The sequence below is a fragment of the Ostrinia furnacalis genome, unplaced genomic scaffold, assembly GCF_004193835.3.
Source record: "Ostrinia furnacalis isolate ACB-3 unplaced genomic scaffold, ASM419383v2 OfSCF7285, whole genome shotgun sequence".
Lineage (NCBI taxonomy): Eukaryota > Metazoa > Arthropoda > Insecta > Lepidoptera > Crambidae > Ostrinia > Ostrinia furnacalis.
Genome location: NW_021137524.1, coordinates 353,202 through 370,314, shown reverse-complemented (window position 1 = coordinate 370,314; position 17,113 = coordinate 353,202). Strand labels below are relative to the sequence as shown.

The 17,113-nt window shown below is 39.3% G+C and overlaps 1 long non-coding RNA gene across 1 annotated transcript in view; it reads right to left on the bottom strand.

Moving 5' to 3' along the window:
- LOC114363778 (uncharacterized) overlaps nucleotides 1-17,113 on the bottom strand; it is a 59,326-nt gene that overhangs the window by 32,550 nt on the left and 9,663 nt on the right. The window contains exon 2 of the long non-coding RNA XR_003656801.1: nucleotides 2,935-3,094. This is a non-coding gene — a long non-coding RNA (uncharacterized LOC114363778). The remainder of the gene's footprint in view (nucleotides 1-2,934; nucleotides 3,095-17,113) is intronic.

Below are 17,113 nucleotides of genomic sequence, written 5' to 3'. Positions count from 1 at the left end.
AAGTTATAATAGCGTAGTTATGTTTGACTAACAATAAATGAAAGCAAAAGACTGGCAAAGTAGATTAGGTACAAGTGTGCGTTACGATAATTGGAATTACAAAACTTTTACTCAAAATCGTGATAACGTGTAAAACAATATGATTGTATAAGTTATTAACTACTGTTCCTTTTCGTTACCTAATTTGTTAAGAATGTATCGTATAATATTTTTCTACAGATTTTTTGTAGGCTTGAAAATTATTGAAATCCAATTTAACCCTGTGGTACAAATTATCGAATCGGTTGGCTAAATTGGACCGAAGCTCTGAACTCGTATTTTTTTTAATTTGTGCTAAATATACAACAATTGTGTTCATTAATACCTATGAAATATTGAGTTGAATAATTTCTCTTTAATTATATACCATGAACATTAGCAAAAACAAAAGAAAACTATGTGTAAAATGGGATTGAAAAATACTGGTCCAAATTACCGGACTCTCCCTTAAGAAGCACTACAAATAGTTTATCAAAATATATTAGAAATCATTGAATCGAATCGCCAAACAAAGCCGTGGACGATCGCTAGTCCTTTCATAAACATAAGACGGATATATTTTTCTCCATTAGTCCAGATTATTCTTCCCTCTCTATCTAAAAGAGCCTACACGTCCTCCAAACGGCTCTACTATTCCCAACCCAAATCCAAAGACATAAGATTCCTTTTCGCTTGTGTCAGCAAAAGCTATCGCCTGACGCTTCTAAGCTCGGTATTAACTTTCAGCTATATCACTGAGCTTTTAGTCACCATTGAGATCCCAAAGAAATATGAAGTTTTTGTGAGATATATCGAAGCGATTTGTCGGTAATTACTTATCGAATCGCTAGTTGTTATTAATGTGATGTCATAAAACCTTTTAGGAAATAAGTCATTTATTCTACAGCTGATACTTGTAGCAACCGCCTTAGGTATTATTAAGGATGGCCACAATATACGTATGCACATCGTGTTGTAATGTCGGTGTCCCTTCTTTGCTCACCCCTTTTGAGAGATATCAAACTCGAGTCGATGTCTCTCTGAAGGGATGCGCGAAGCCACAACAAGGGCTCTCGCGGAAGACCAGTTTCTTGACATGCCTTTACGAGCATGTCAGGATAAATGCTGAGCGGGAGCCACTATTTTCTATATTCGTTTTGTGTTGTAGGCCAGTAGAATTAGCTTTTAAATCGGAAATAATCCCTACAAAAGATTTTATTGCTTTAATGGCTTCATTGGTTGCCCATTAAGACTCTCCTAGGTTTTCGACTTCGACGGAGTTGTGCTTAAGTGGTGGGGGGCCCCGAAAGGGGCGCTTTTTAGGTTTTCCGGTTATACCGCGTAAAGGACTTACCCTATCCAAAAGTGGTCTTCCTGACGGTTGAAGGGCATTTAATCTTGCGTTAAATAAGACCAAATTCATATGTTTTGGACAAACCGTTCTCGTGCAAATGTTCCGCAAAGTAGAAAATATGTGTATAATTAATGACCCTCTCCACGTCCAATAGCTCGTCACCCGTAGGCTCCCAAGCCTTGTAAAGGGTCGCCTTAACCAGCGTATCACTGTCAAGGCTCACGAGTTGGATTCGCTTATCCTTGTTCGTCCCAGCCGTTCCTTAACTGCGGTTGCTGCACCTCTTCCTGGCACTCTCCTGAACGACTCTGTGTTACTTAATGTGGCTGTCCCTCTTCCTTGTACCCTCCTGTACGATTGTATTGCTTAGCCGTATGCCTGGTCCAAGGTTCAACGCCACAAAATCAACTTCGTACGCGTGAAAATAGTTTAAATACTATTTTCTGTGCTTACAACATTTTTCTTTACTGCTTCGCTTCTATTAGTCGTAGAGTGAATGTATATATCCTATAGCCTTCCTCAATTTATGAGCTATTAAATACAAAAATAATTATTTCAATCAAACTAGTAATTCTTGAGATTAGCGCGTTCAAACAAACAAACAAAAAACTCTTCAGCGTTTTAATATGAACATGTTGTTGTTGTTTTTTGGCGTCGAACCTTAGACCAGGCATACGACTAGGCAACGTAGTCGTGCAGGAGGATACAAGGAAGAGGGGCAGCCACAGTAGGTAACACAGAGTCGTTCAGGTGAGTGCCAGGAAGAGGTGCAGCAACCGCAGTTAAGGAACGGCTGGGACGAACAAGGATAGGCGCATCCAGCTCGTAAGCCTTAATAGGGTTACACTGATTGAGGCGCTCCTTTTCAAGACTTGGAAGCCTGCGGGTAGCGAGCCATTGGGCGTGGAGAGGGTCATTAATTAAACACATATTTTCTACTTTGCCGAACATTTGCACGAGAACGGTTTGTTTAAAACATATGAATTTGGTCTTATTTAATGCAGGATTAAATTTTAATGCCCTTCAACCGTCAGGAAGACCACTTTTCTATAGGGTAAGTCCTTTACGCGGTATACCCGAAAAACCGAAAAAGCGCCCCTTTCGGGGGCCCCCACCACTTAAGCACAACTCCGTCGAAGTCTAAAACCTAGGAGAGTCTTTATGGGCAACTAATGAAGCCATTAAAGCACTAAAATCTTTAGTAGGAATTATTTCCTATTTAATTCATTTTTGTGTTTAATTCTACTGGCCTATTGTTATTGTTTATAATTTGTGCGTGAACACAGTGTTCAATAAAGTCTATTTCTTTCTTCTTTCTTTCTAATTAATAAGTGCTTTTCATATGACGACACACTTGTCATGAAAAAAGTCAATCGATCGATGTAATGTGTTTAATACTTATTTCACACTGATGAACATCGACCGACACCGATTTGGTATCGGCCGATTGTTCATAAATTAAAATCGGGCCCAACTATCGGCCAACTAAAATTCGATGGTCTGCGCCTAGGCTTACGGTTAATGTCAGTTAAAAGCGTATGGTTAAACTACATTCCACTCACCCAAGTCCTCATGGTTGTTGTCCTCCGACAGCCCCCTGCAAATGGCCCCCACGAACACAAGCAGCGTGGCCCACGCGGCTGTCCCGGCAGCCATCTTGGATCACAGCGCCGCCATGCTGTCAACACGCCTCATCCGATTGGCTCTCTCATTGTAGGTGATCTGTGGAAGAGATATCTGGTTTAGTTTCAAAAAGTGGTGCTGAATTTTGTGCAGAAATTTTCGTAAAATCAGTATTTTTCTGAAGTTGTATGGTATAATCAGTAACAAATAAAAGTAAACAAAAACACAACTATTAGATAGACCGTTCCTGATAGCCTGTTAGAGACTTATCTGTAAGATACAACCTCTACTTATAATGGGTCTCAGACAGAGACCTCAAATTCGTCCCTGAACTCATCAAACCAGTAACTAAAGTACGGCCAACGAGAAGCGATACCAAATGTAGGTAAACAAACCCAATGTCATGGGTGAACCCGTCTGACTTTGACATATTTTGGCAGGAGAACGAGACATTACGACAAAAACACAAGATGGGAAGAGACAGAATATATTATTGTCAACTCGACAGTCGTATCGACCTTTTGTATCGCTGCTAGTTGGCCGTACTTTAGCTTTATTTGTTCGATAGCGTTTAAGTTAAACACTTAACTAAATAAAACTTAACCAAAAACCAATGAAACTGGTCCTAATTTTATTACGTCATCCAACAATTAATTCTCCGACACGTATATTGTAAAACCTCTGTTACAGCAACTGCATTACACTGAAACCCTATCATGAGCCTACATTCTGGTAATTTGAGACTAACTTTGCAGCAAAATCCAATAAATCCCTAATGTGAACAGGTTTCCACAATATCCCGGGGCAGTGACTGTACTAAACGCAGGGCTGTCAAAATGTGGAAAAATTATTTAAAAACCCCGTGAACTGTGTAAATAATATTGAATTTTTATTCAGTGACACATAAAAAAACAACATTAGAAACAACATTCCCTAAATGTATACATATAGCGCAATACAAATGAAAAATTTGTGTCCGTCTTATTGGTAGTCCTAAATAAAAAAAAATAAAAAAACAAAAAAAAATAAAAAAAAACAGTTAAAAATTTTTCAATAACAAATCTTCAGATTATAGGACTAACGAACTTAGATACTTTCTTAGAAGGTTTTATATAAAAAAGATTAAACTTCCTTATACGAAAAACAACTGGATTAGTTTCTCGAGTTAAGGATTAAGATACAGGATAATTCGTTTTTTTTTTAAACAAATTAAAATAAAGGTTCAAGAGCCCCACGTGTTAAGAATTAAAATACAGGATGATTCCACTGTTTTATTAAAACCTATTTAAATAAAGGTTCAAGAGCCCCACCCACAGAGCACAGACACTAATAATTAATAGTAATCCAATCGTAGGGAATCGAAACCACGACCTTTCAGATGGTTAAGGCTGGTTTTAGTGTCACGCGGACTGTCAGTGCGGATCGCTCCGCACAGCCGACCTGTATGAACTGCTAGGGAGCGAGCGGTTCCTCCAGACCGCATTACTCTAAAACGCTCCCTAGAAGTTCATACAGATTGGCCGTGCGGAGCGGGTCCGCACCGGACGGTCCGCGTGACACTAAAACCAGCCTAAGAGCAGTCTCCCGGCAAACGAAAGGTCGTGGAATCGACTCCCACTTTAATATTGTTACTTTTTTTGCCTGTTTGACAGCCCTAGCGCATCGTATGACGTCGGAAGCAGCGAAATTATGTCGGAAATAGACTACGACCTAATACGGCGGTCACAGCTCGCGAACCGTATTAAACCGCTAATACTGTAAAGTATGTTTTTAACGCACGCTCTTCTGGGCTAATGGGTGGAATGAATCAGACTTACTCGTATGACGCGAGCTTTTGTTCGTTTTCTGGACAAGCAAATAAATATTTTTGAACATAATACATTATACATTAACTAGCGGCCGCCTGCGACTTCGTACGCGTGGATCCCGTTTTACCCCCTTAGGGGTGGAGTTTCGTAATATCCTTTCTCGCGGATGCCTACGTCATAACATCTACCTACATGTCAAATTTCAGCCCGATCCGTCCAGTGGTTTGGGCTGTGCGTTGATAGATCACTATGTCAGTCAGCCACTTTTGAGTTATATGTATAAGATAGATGTATATTTCGTTGGAGCAGGAAAGTTCTGGAGTGGCGATCACGGGCTGGAAGACGTAGCGTGGGCAGGCCTCCTACTAGGTGGACCGACGATCTGGTAAAGGTTGCGGGAAGAGCCTGGATGCAAGCAGCGCAGGACCGTTCATTGTGGAAAACCTTGGGGGAGGCCTTTGTCCAGTGGACGTCTTTCCGCTGAAATCATTTCAGCCATATGACGTCTACTGCTGAACATAGGCCTCCCCCAACGATTTCCATAATGACCGGTTGGTAGCGCCCTGCATCCAGCGCCTTCCTGCTACCTTTATGAGGTCGTTGGTCCACCTTATAGATGGATGATTGATAAAATGGTGGAATGACATGCTTAACCACAGAATAAGATTTTGAGATTTCTCATAATTTTTTTGATTTGATTCTTATCAAATAATTCAAATTAAAGTATGTCAAGGCCATACCCATAAAGAATACATACACTCTGTATACAGCTTTTGTTCGTAACTGACGTCAGTGGTCTGGTGGTTAAGAGTTTGAAACCCCGAAGCGGAGGGAACGCTAACAAATTGATAAAGAACCATTAATTATTAGTTTTTCATGTTTTGGTAATGGATTACAGGCTTAAATAGACATTATTGTTGTGAGATTAAGTTACAAAACTTCATAGCCAGCTTTTTACTTGACCAAAAATATCTGGAATATAAAGGAGCATCTTTATTTGACGGGTAGTTGACACCATTAAAAATGTTCCAGGGCACTACATTTCTGTCCTGAAAACCTAGTCAAACATCATAACCTACTGATACTGATGGGTCTACTGTAGCTCAAAAAGCTTCCCCAGAAAGCGCCAAAGAGTTGAGTACCTACTGCTCTCCAGATTATTTAATCCAGAACAGCCATGCGGCCGAGTGTTTTCTTAGTTAAACGATCTACGAAGAACATTTCTTCAGTCTTTTCAGTAAAGCAGTTGTTAGACTACAAGTCATCATCATTATGGCTCTTAGAAGTCCACTAAAATTATTTCTTTCTTTCTTTCAATGCTGGATATAGGCCCTCTCTTAGAATGCCACAGAAAGCGGCTCCTGGCCAGTTGCATCCATAACCTTAATCATTCCCTAACGACTTCTGTAAAATCTGACCAAAAGAAAGCTTATTCTCCCGTTTTATAACGCCAGCCCATAGACTAGACTTGAATTCATTAAATTCACACATGCAGTGCATTTTTGAACAATATACGGTGGTCATGGTGAGATTAACGGTCTGGCAAACACGCGGACAGAAATATATGGTAATACCTCCTATCACCGGACGGCAGCGAGTGCTTATTTGCATTGTATTGAATGCGAGGGACATCGGGTGGGGCCTCAGTGTTAGCGACTAGAGCTACAAAGGCACTATTGCGCAGGCCCCTCTTTCCCACTGGGCACTCTGGGCACATGCCTAGGGCCCTGTTCTCATAAAAAACCTTTCTCACATGAGCAGGGCCTCTCTTGATCCTTATGTGCCCAGGGCCCCTAGTAGGTTAAAGGCGGCCCTGCTATTGCAGGATCGATATCAAACTAAGGTAATCATCACTGTGTCACTTGATTTAGTTGTAAAAAAGTGCCATTTCGCAACAAATAATTATAGTGTTTATATTATGTATTATGCAGTAGGTTGTGGATATCCTTGAGGGGAGGCCTTTATGCAGCTGTGGACGTCATTCATTTAGCTGAAACGAATGATGCAGTCCTTGATATTTCAAGGACAGTCGTTTTATAGAACCTCGTATTTTAGCGGAAAATATTCCGCAACATGTTTTCTACTTAATTTAAAAATTGGTTATAGATAGAGTATAGTTCAGTGAAATTAAATTAGGTGTTTAGCCTTTCAAAAAAATATTGATCTCACGCACTTAATTTTCACAAACTAATTCCACTTATCTGAACTCTTTCTATTAGATTCCTAATCCACACTAACTTTGCTAATTCATGAAATATTTAGAAATAAACTCATCAGCCTTCGCATTCCCGTGCATCCTCCATCGCATCCTTAATTAAGTTTGACGTAAAATTCGGTGCTTACAGCGTACCGAGCTACATCAAAGACGCTCCCTAACTCCAAAGAATCAGCACGAAACTACTAAAGATTGAAAAGTTTAGTCTTTATGGAGTTAGTGCGCATTAAGACTGGGCGCACACTACGCGATTGAGAACGACTAAACGCAACTACAAGTTGCGACAGACATTTTCTTCTTCAACGTCTGCACAAAAGAATATACAGGTTGGAATTTTGTAATGGCACCGGGAGGGAAAGTACTCTTAAATACTCTTAATACTGTATATAGAAAGTTTTACTCAAAGAAAATATTATGTTCCTTTATGTTTTAAAAGAAAGAGAACTGCATTCAAAGATTTCCAAATGATTGCCACACGCGAGAATCGAACCAACTAAAATCCGTTAATAATTACAGCCTGTATTTTTATTGCATTGATCGTTAGGGTTAAGTATAAGGATGAAATCTCTCTAACAAACTGGTAGTGGTCTAAATAATATGACAAGAAGTAAGAAAAGTACTGAGAAGGACAGGAATCCTTTATTATCTGGATTTCCTGGCAAATTGAAAATATTTGATGGTGACTCAAGTTTTTGGAATGAAGGCTGGCGTGAAGCCTTTGCTGAAAAGGTGGACAGATACCTTAAAAAGGTTGCAGGAAGCTGGAGGCAGGCCGCTTCTAATCGACCAATACAAGAAAATCACTGGGAGAGATCTGTACTCTGTACAGCAATGGACGTAGACGTATGGAAATGAAAATGCCGAAATTAACTATGATGATATTAGTGCATTGTGGTTCTGCAACTCAACGGCATGTGTGCGAAATTTTGAACAAAACAATAATTGTCAGTCGTAATCTGCGATGCGTCTAGGCACCGAGCAGTCGCACTGCACGACGTCACAGTGTGCGCCCGCTCCGAAATTCACAAGATCACAGCTAAAACTTAATTAAATACTCAGCTCAAGTTAGGAGACGAATTTCGTCTTACATGTTTTAGGATTTACGTAAAATCGAGGCATGAAACCTGTGCATTATGTGTAATGCCTTTTAATACGGGGTGTAAAATACAGAAACTAGATTCGTCGTATGTTTTAATTCAGGCAACGGTCGTGACCCAAAGCGGCAATGCACCGCACCGTATAAACTGCACTTCGTCGTAGCGCGTTGCACGACTTCAGGATTATGGCTGCGTTTCCACCAGAGACGTGCAAGGGAAATGTGTCGTGCGAGGATGTCTAGATGTGCTGTGAAAATGTGTGGGGGCTTCCACCAAAGCTGTGCGAGGAAAATGTGTGGTGCGAGGATAAGTTGCCTTCTACTTCCAAACTCCGACTATGGACTTGCTGATATAGTATACGCAAACCTCGCAACACCATTCCTCGAACACATCCTTGCGTGTGCGCAAAAATCTAGCTCCGCTAATCCGTTTCCAGCAAAGCTGTGCTGAGTCAGGCGAGGTAAACAAAGCGATTCTATTGGTTCTTTCTTTACAAACACATCCCTCGCTACACATCCTCGCACATCTCTGGTGAAAACGCAGCTTTATCATTGAATAATATTGCATACCGGGTGTAACGATAGTTTATAAAAATTTAATAGTGACTTCAGATCACTGTGCTGTTGATATCATGAGTATTATTTACTACTTTACTATGGATATCAAAGACAAAATTCTCCCTCAACCCCTAACTCAGTCATCATTTTTGTAGCAAAAAACGCTTAGGTAACAAAACAACCTAAGATAAAAAGATTTTCATGAGACTAATTTTTTAAGAGCGCTGCAGAACAGTCATTACTTTGTTGCAAAAAAATGGAATCACAAAAATCTAAGATAAAAGTTTTTTTTTGGTACAAAGTTTTTTAAGATTGTTTTATCCTATGCTTTACTTCTGTACTTCTTTATTTCTGATGTAGATAGACATACTTGAGTGCCTTTTAAACTACAAACTTTTAGTCCGTGAATCTTCAGGGAAAACGATATTAGTATTCAACTCAACCGCTTGGTAAACTCTATAAGTTTATGCCAACCTGTCACACACACCCTGTATAATATGTCTAGACTAAAGAAATGTGCTGAAATTGTTTTGGAGAAAACCAACATCATAATATTATTATTATACAAAGTCTTGAGCCAAAGCGTGCGTACAATATGAGATTAATAATATTCTGACTAATTGTTAGAGAAATCTTATTTGTGATATTAAGTTAGATATTGTATTGTCTATAAAGTACATTAATGACAAGCTTTCCGCCCGCGGCTTCTCCCGCGTGGAATTTTGTATATCACAGAAAAACTTTATCGCGGGCGTCTCTGTTTCAAAAACCGGGATTAAAACTATTCCACATCCTTTCCCGGGACTAAAACTATCTCTATGCTAAATTTCATCAAAATCGGTTCGATGGTTTAGGCGTGAAAACGACACAGACAGACAGAGTTACTTTCGCATTTACAATATTAGTGATTGATGAAAATCAGCTATGTAGATGTTAATACAGGTGGTTAATTAATTTCTGTAAGAGCTCATGAATAGCATAAATTAACTGTGTTAAAACGAACACATATACCATCGTTAAGACATCTAAACCAATTTTGCAGTAAGTTTAGTTGTGTGATATTATATTGATAGAGATGTAGGTACATCAGCTATGTACGTAACTAAGCTTACTTTTGGGGGTGAAATAGATGATCCCATCAAAAACAATACTTGTCAAAAAAACCAAGTCTCGCAACTCTTGGTTTTTTGACAAGTATTGTTTTTGATGGGATCTCATTTCTTTTTGTATTTTGTAGACAGCAGTTATGTATCTAGAAAACTGGACCAAAATTGAAAAAAATTTACTCGACTTAGCGGTTGCACTACCGTGCCCCCAAATATAATTTCTTTTTGTATTTTGTAGACAGCAGTTATGTATCTAGAAAACTGGACCGAAATTGAAAAATTTTACTCGACTTGGCGGTTGCACTACCGTGCCCCCAAATATTTTAGATTTTCCTTGATTCATACACCAAACACTACTTATAAACTAGGTCTGCTAGAAGTGCCTTAGAGTTTTGATGATCGGTGAGTCAGTGAGTCAGTCAGTGAGTGACAAAATTAAGTAACTTTGACCCGTTATAATTCTTAAACTACTGGTTCAAATTGAATGAAATTTTAAATATACCGTGTCTTTACAATGCCTGCATAGCTAATGAAAATTCAGCCTTCTAGTTTTATCCACAACGAAGTTACAGGCGGTCGAAAATGGCCTGAATTGCTTCGAGAAAAGGATGGTACGGCCCGTGCCTCTTTTTTGCTCGACTTGGTAGGGGCACTGTCGTGCCTCCAGATTAAATTTTGCATGAGGAATCAACCATCATTACAAAAGTACAACTCATAAGTATTTACTTTTGGTAAGAAATAGAAATTCAGGGTTTTAGATCGGGGAACACGCATTCTCTCGTAATCTGCTGGTAATTTATACAGGGTGACTGTGAATATTAAAAGGGTGCTAACGATTTCCAAGTCACCCTGTATAAGTAGAATATCAGATAACAATATTTAGGGATTTCATAAGACATTTGGAACAATCCAAGAAAATAAGTGTGGACGGACTACGCTACTGACAACGTCACGAGTTTTGGGCTGACACTGTGTAGATTTGTTGTCGACACGACAAGAAGAATATGCGTGGAAGCTGCCTTATTACCAAATTAATTCTCCAAAACGCTACCGCTCATAGATCCGCTGATAAATTTTAATAATAATAAATAAATTTTATTATTATTCTATTCTTCTTATTCTTAATCGCTACCAGCAATCTTCATGAGGTTGTTACGCCCGTATTCCTAAACATTACTATGAGGTCTCACAGTGCGCGTGGACGCACAGGGTGACACACGAACCATCACAGAGCTCTATTCAACGGGTTACCTACGCCATATCGAATGACAAATGATCGAAAATCAAAATATCGAATACGTTTCATCGAACGATCAAAATATCGAACGATCAAAATATCGAATGCTCAAAATATCGAACGTTCAGAATATCGAACGATCAAAATATCGAAAGTCGATATAGACGTTTTTATTAAATTTCATCATGCATCATTTCTTCAAGTTTATAAATTTTGAGAATAATGTCCGTGGGGACCTATTATAAGCCTAGCCTGTCCCAAAAAGGAAAGTTCAGAAATGATGCGTGATGAAGTTTAATAAAAACGTCTATATCGACTTTCGATATTTTGATCGTTCGATATTTTGATCGTTCGATATTCTGAAGGTTCGATATTTTGAGCATTCGATATTTTGATCGTTCGATATTTTGATCGTTCGATGAAACGTATTCGATATTTTGATTTTCGATCATTTTTCATTCGATATGGCGTAGGTAACCCCTATTCAACGCTGTGCATTCGATTTGCTGCTTCACTTAAGCAAACATCGTTTGTGAATACGGGCGTTAGTCTATCGAGCAGGAGGACGTCATATCTATGTTATTTGCTGAGACGACGTGGTCTCTACTCGTTTACCACCTTTTATGAGTTCTGAGACAGATATGGGCGAACATATTTTCATTACCCGACTGCACCAGAAGGAGGGTTCGTTCGTTTCAGCCGAATGACGTCCACTGCTAGACAAAGGCCTCCCTCAAAGATTTCTACAAAGACCTGTCCTCCAGGTACCTCCTGCGACCTTCACCAGGAGGAAAGGAGGGTTAATAAACGAATACCATTTTAGAACCACTTCACACTTTTTTAGCGTGCAAACCGCCTCTGTGGTCTAGTGGTAAGACCACCTGCTTCAGACGCAGAGGTCCCGGGTTCGATTCCCAGGGGGGGCAGATTTTTCTGTTCGGTTTGGTTGGTGGTAGGGCTTGTTCTAAGTCCACCTGGCTAGCTACCACCATCTTACCTAAGTCTGTCGCCATAACAACAATGTTAACAGCATTGTTGTGTTCCGGCAGTTAGAGATAAGATAGCCAGTTCCTCCGTGGTTGAGGATTCCGGGTGAAGCTCGCTTCCACCTTCAGTCTGATCATCACTTACTATCAGGTGAGATACAGGCCAAGAGCTTCCTCGTTGTGGATAAAAAAAAAACAAAAGTTGTTCAAATTACGTCGGAAATCGGAACGTTACACAAACGTTAGAAAAACATGGAATATGTTGAGTACAATACGTGATCAAAATCGATCGAATCAAATACGATTCCCCGATACATTTAAGATGATTTCTTTACACATTTCCAAGGCTGATTTTCAGAAGCCTCCAGAGATTTCGCCAAACTTTTATTGTGCGCTAGAGCCACAATATCGTAAGTTACTCGAATACATTTTTGTATTTCTTACGGGGAAAATGACAAAGCACGAGGTTGTGACGTCTTTTTGGGTTCTGTATGTTTTTTAAAGGCTCTGAATCTATGGTTTCGACAGAGTGGAATAAAACCACTCCCACTCTTCTTGTGATTGACTAAAAAGGTGACTAGCGTGAAGAGTGAAGGCCAAATCTTTAATAATTATTGAGAACAACTAGGAATGGTAATTATTACCGGAGATACGGACATTTTAATACTTGTAGTATGATTTTGTACACGCATCTAGTGACCATAGCCAAGTTTAGATTAAGGGCTTGTTCCCACGGCAATCCACTTTTGCGGGATTCAGTTATGCAGAATCTTGCAAAACGGGATGTTCGTGTGAAGTGAACATAATAAGACACGTGTACTACTAAACGGGAATCAGTAAAAAACAGGATGTCTCCGGGATAGGGTTACCAGGTCCAAAATCACAAAAGCCGGACTTTGTGTTTCATTTGGCCGGACATTTTACCCTAAAAGCCGGACATGTGACGAGTAGGGGGGGGTTGCAATTAGTGTCAGCTCATGAGTGAGTACTATCATCATCGGTTGCTAACCAACATCCTGATGCGTGCGCTTCATAGATTCTGTGGCTCGACTTTCGCCTGGCGCGGCAACCAAATAAAAAGCCTAACAAAAGCCGGACAGGCCGGACAGGGCAATATTTGGCCGGACAAGACCCTAAAAAGCCAAACATGTCCGGCTAAAGCCGGACGCCTGGCAACCCTACTCCGGGACCAAGCCCTAACTCAGTAGCAACCTCATTTTAATATTATTATTCACTGAGCTTTTTCACAATAAACTTGTACCTTTTGTTAGCAAGTTACAAACTTGCTTCTGGGTCAGTCAACTGCAGGTACTGGTTCAGGCAACTAGGCAACTAACTATTAATTAATAATGTAAAGCATCACTAATTACCCAGATAGCATCATGACAGGACCTAGGGTAAAAGCTCACTTAACTGACCTGACGGAAAAATTTCCGTGATTTTAAGCGATTTTGTGAAAAATATTATTGGCAGGTAGTTGCTAATTGCTCATAAGATAGGCCCCCTTAATTTAATTTATTGTCCGTGGTGCATAATCTTTTCTTAAAGGTTTTAAACCTTTGTTTGTCACCTGTCATCCGCTTTGCAATGGAGGGAAGTCGAACCTTAATTTCGAACTCCTCCTATGTTCTTCTGATTCATTTCGTTGCGGGTCCAATAACAGTTTAACTTTCCCCCGGGACAAACTTGACCTTCATTGGTTGGGTTTTTGTGGCGGTCAAGCTGTAGATCCTGGCTACACAGGAGTTGCAGTGGTGGGAACGAGAGGTGGGAATAGTCCCGTTTAACTGACCTTTGGTGCATAAATAAATTGCTGTATAAGTCAGCGTTAACTCAGTCAGTACCTGAAGTATGAGAGCGGCACGGGAGTGTGTTTTTGTAACGTCAAACGTTAGCGAGACTCCAAAAAATCAAAATCAAAATTATCTTTATTTGTGTAGACCCAAAATACTTTATTAACAATAAACAGTTTTTTTTTAAACTAACACAAACTTAGGTCTAAAAAAAAATATAAACTTATTTATTACTCGAAATTAAAAGTGTGTCCGTGAGGCAAAGAGGCGAGATTGCTGGCTGCATTTACTAATTAAATTAGTACTTACAAATCGTCAAATGCTCTTAGGCCCAGAACAGACGGTGAAACGCAACTGCAACGAAACTGCAACTGCTAGTTACTTTTGAGTTGCATCTAAGTTTCTGCCATAGCGTCCGTTGAGAGACCACACATGACGCGATCAGTTTGAAACTTTCAGTTTCATTCATAAGAATCATCAGAAAGTTGCAGTTTCGTTGCAGTTGCGTTTCACCGTCTGTTCTGGGCCTTAGGGAACCTATACATGTCTCATTATTTTTTGCCCTACCAGCGCTTCGAGACAAACATTTGGCAAGTTCTGAGAAGAAGCGCCGCAACAAACTCAGTCACCACTGTCTGCCGGTTTAAAAATATAAAAAATTAAGAAGTTACAATACATTCAAAAGCAAGTTGCTTACCACGCGTTCCCGCTGATAGAAGGTGGCCTCAGATCATAGATGATCTGAGAAGGTGGCCTTTAAGACTCCCATCTACCACGAGACCGCGTAGCAGTTTTGAATATATTTCTTTGGTGCCGTGCTAATTTCTAGGTTAATTGTTGCGTTGTTTTTTGTAACGTTAAACGTCAGCGAAACTTCAAAGTCAAAGTCAAAATTTCTTTATTTGTTTAGACTAATAAATAGTTCTTACAAATCGTCATTTTGTTCATAAGGAGCCTCTACATGTCTCATAATCTTTTTACCATACCAGCGCTTCGAGACCAACATTTGGCAAGTGCTGAGAAGAAGCGCCGCAACAAACTCAGTCACCACTGTCTGCCGGTTTAAAAATATAAAAAAGTAGAAAGTTACAATAGACAATTTGACACCATTCTCCAATAATACGAAATCACAACTTTTCTAAAAAGACACTTCATTCTGGTCTTAATTTATTTTTTAATTTTAAATTACCTGTAAATTACGATTTTTGGTCGCATTGTAATTGAAAAAAGTAGTTTATTTGAGTTTACAAAATAGTGACGTCACTTGCTTGTAGTGCCATACAAAATCTATGGGAGAGTTTCGTTTTGACAGTTTTAAAAAGTACGGCAATGAGGGCTATCGTTTTTATACTTAACAGTTGGCACCACTGGCGATTGACAGGACGTTACTCTACAGTGGCGCCATCTTGATGAGTGCAAATACGATAGTCCTCCTACCACTTTCGCGCTCACCAGTTGGTGCCACTGTCTTCGCTACTAGCAAGTGACAGGACCTTACTCTACAGTGGCGCTAACTGGTGAGCGCTAAAACGATAGCCCTCATTGATTGGTGGTGTCAACATGTCAGATGTGCTTTAGATTTATAAAATATGCTCCGTCACGTCATAGTAATGTCAATGTCACCCCTCCCGTGCCGCTTCCATACCTCAGGTACTGACTAAGTTAAGCGGTAGGTCTATTACTATTCCACTAATAGCGCAGCCTGAAACTAAGTAATATGTGACTACATAACGAATTAGCACACATAAATGGGTGAATTTCAACAAGTGCATATTTTTGCCTAATTTTGGTGGAAATTGTTATTTGTGTATTTTTATTCTTTAATTATAGATCAAATTTATTGGAAACTTATACTGTTTCTAAAATGATTAAGACATTAAATTTTGTCCAGTAGTTTTTTAGATTTTCCTTACACCAAAATTAAGAGAACACCAAAATTTATATTAAAGCACCAAAATTAGAAAATATGCTGTCAGTTGGTCATATCTTAGTGCCAAGCTCAAGAAATGGTTTTAAATTTACCAGCACCGACTCCAAAAATATTAATCATGGTATATTGTCCTAATAAATAAATAACGACGTACTTATTTTCTACTTTTAAGTGATTGTTGGCGTCGGTTTTAATTTCCCGTCTGCCGTCACTGCTCGCGGGGGCGGTACTAAACCTAACGAATGATGGGAGTGTTTAAATCCTGTTTGATCTTTAAAGAAACTGACGAGCTATTTCATTATTGACACCAAAATCATAAATTTTTCGCGGACAAAACTTAAGGGCGTGACTTAATCACAGTTATTTGGGAAACTTGCTTAATTTGGTAATCTTAGATAATAGATAGATTGTATAATCCAAAAATATACTTTTTCCCTAAGTTCTGTTTTGATCTTCAGCTAAAAAAATACATATTGTAAGAAATTAAGGATGTGGACACTGCACCAAAATTAGAAACGCTTAGTTCAATAATTTTTTGTCGAATTTGTAAAAGAAAATACTCATTAATAATGTTGTCCTCAAAATGGAACCTCTGTATATTTTCGTGTAAAAAAAAATCAAAGTTCTATGTCATAAAAAACATATGATTTTCAGCTACGCCGCTCAAAAAATGTGTTTGGGAAATTGACCCAAATACATTACACATCATGTTTGTGACTCTGATGTTCTCTGGGTTTGTACTTTGTATTATTATCATTTCATTAATTTCATGTTTGTAGTTATGTAGTTACTTAAAGAATACTCGTAGTACATTTATAATATTTCTTCCTAGCAAAATATATTTTACTCTTTATTCGCATAGCAAGAACCTATTCAAAACCTACTGTCAAACTCAAGAAATCCTTTCATCTAAGAACTGAGATCTGACACCTCTCCCCATGCACACACACTTTTTAAAACTACATAAAATGCGTGTTTGATAATCTCCTGTCTGTACATAGTACATAGTATGTATACTAGCAGCCAGTCCATACTTTCAAAAGTACATTTAACTAGTACTTCACGTCATTTAGCATCCTCTGTAGGAGGACGACTCTCTATAATTAACCATAGGCAAAAGGAAGGATTTAACCTACGCTGTAAACATCGTCTTCGTTTGCGTTTATCTTAAGGAGCCCACAGACGAGCGACAAAATATCGGCTGTCACCGACTTAGTCACCGACGACAGATATTCAAATTAGATGACTGTCGCCGACGTAGCACGAATACCGCCGATGGTCGCCGTCAGTCGCCGATGCAGCACGAATTCACGACTCTCGAAGACGGGCCACTAACTTATAGACGATTATCACACTGCACCGCGCTCCGCCGCGGTCCGCGTGATTACA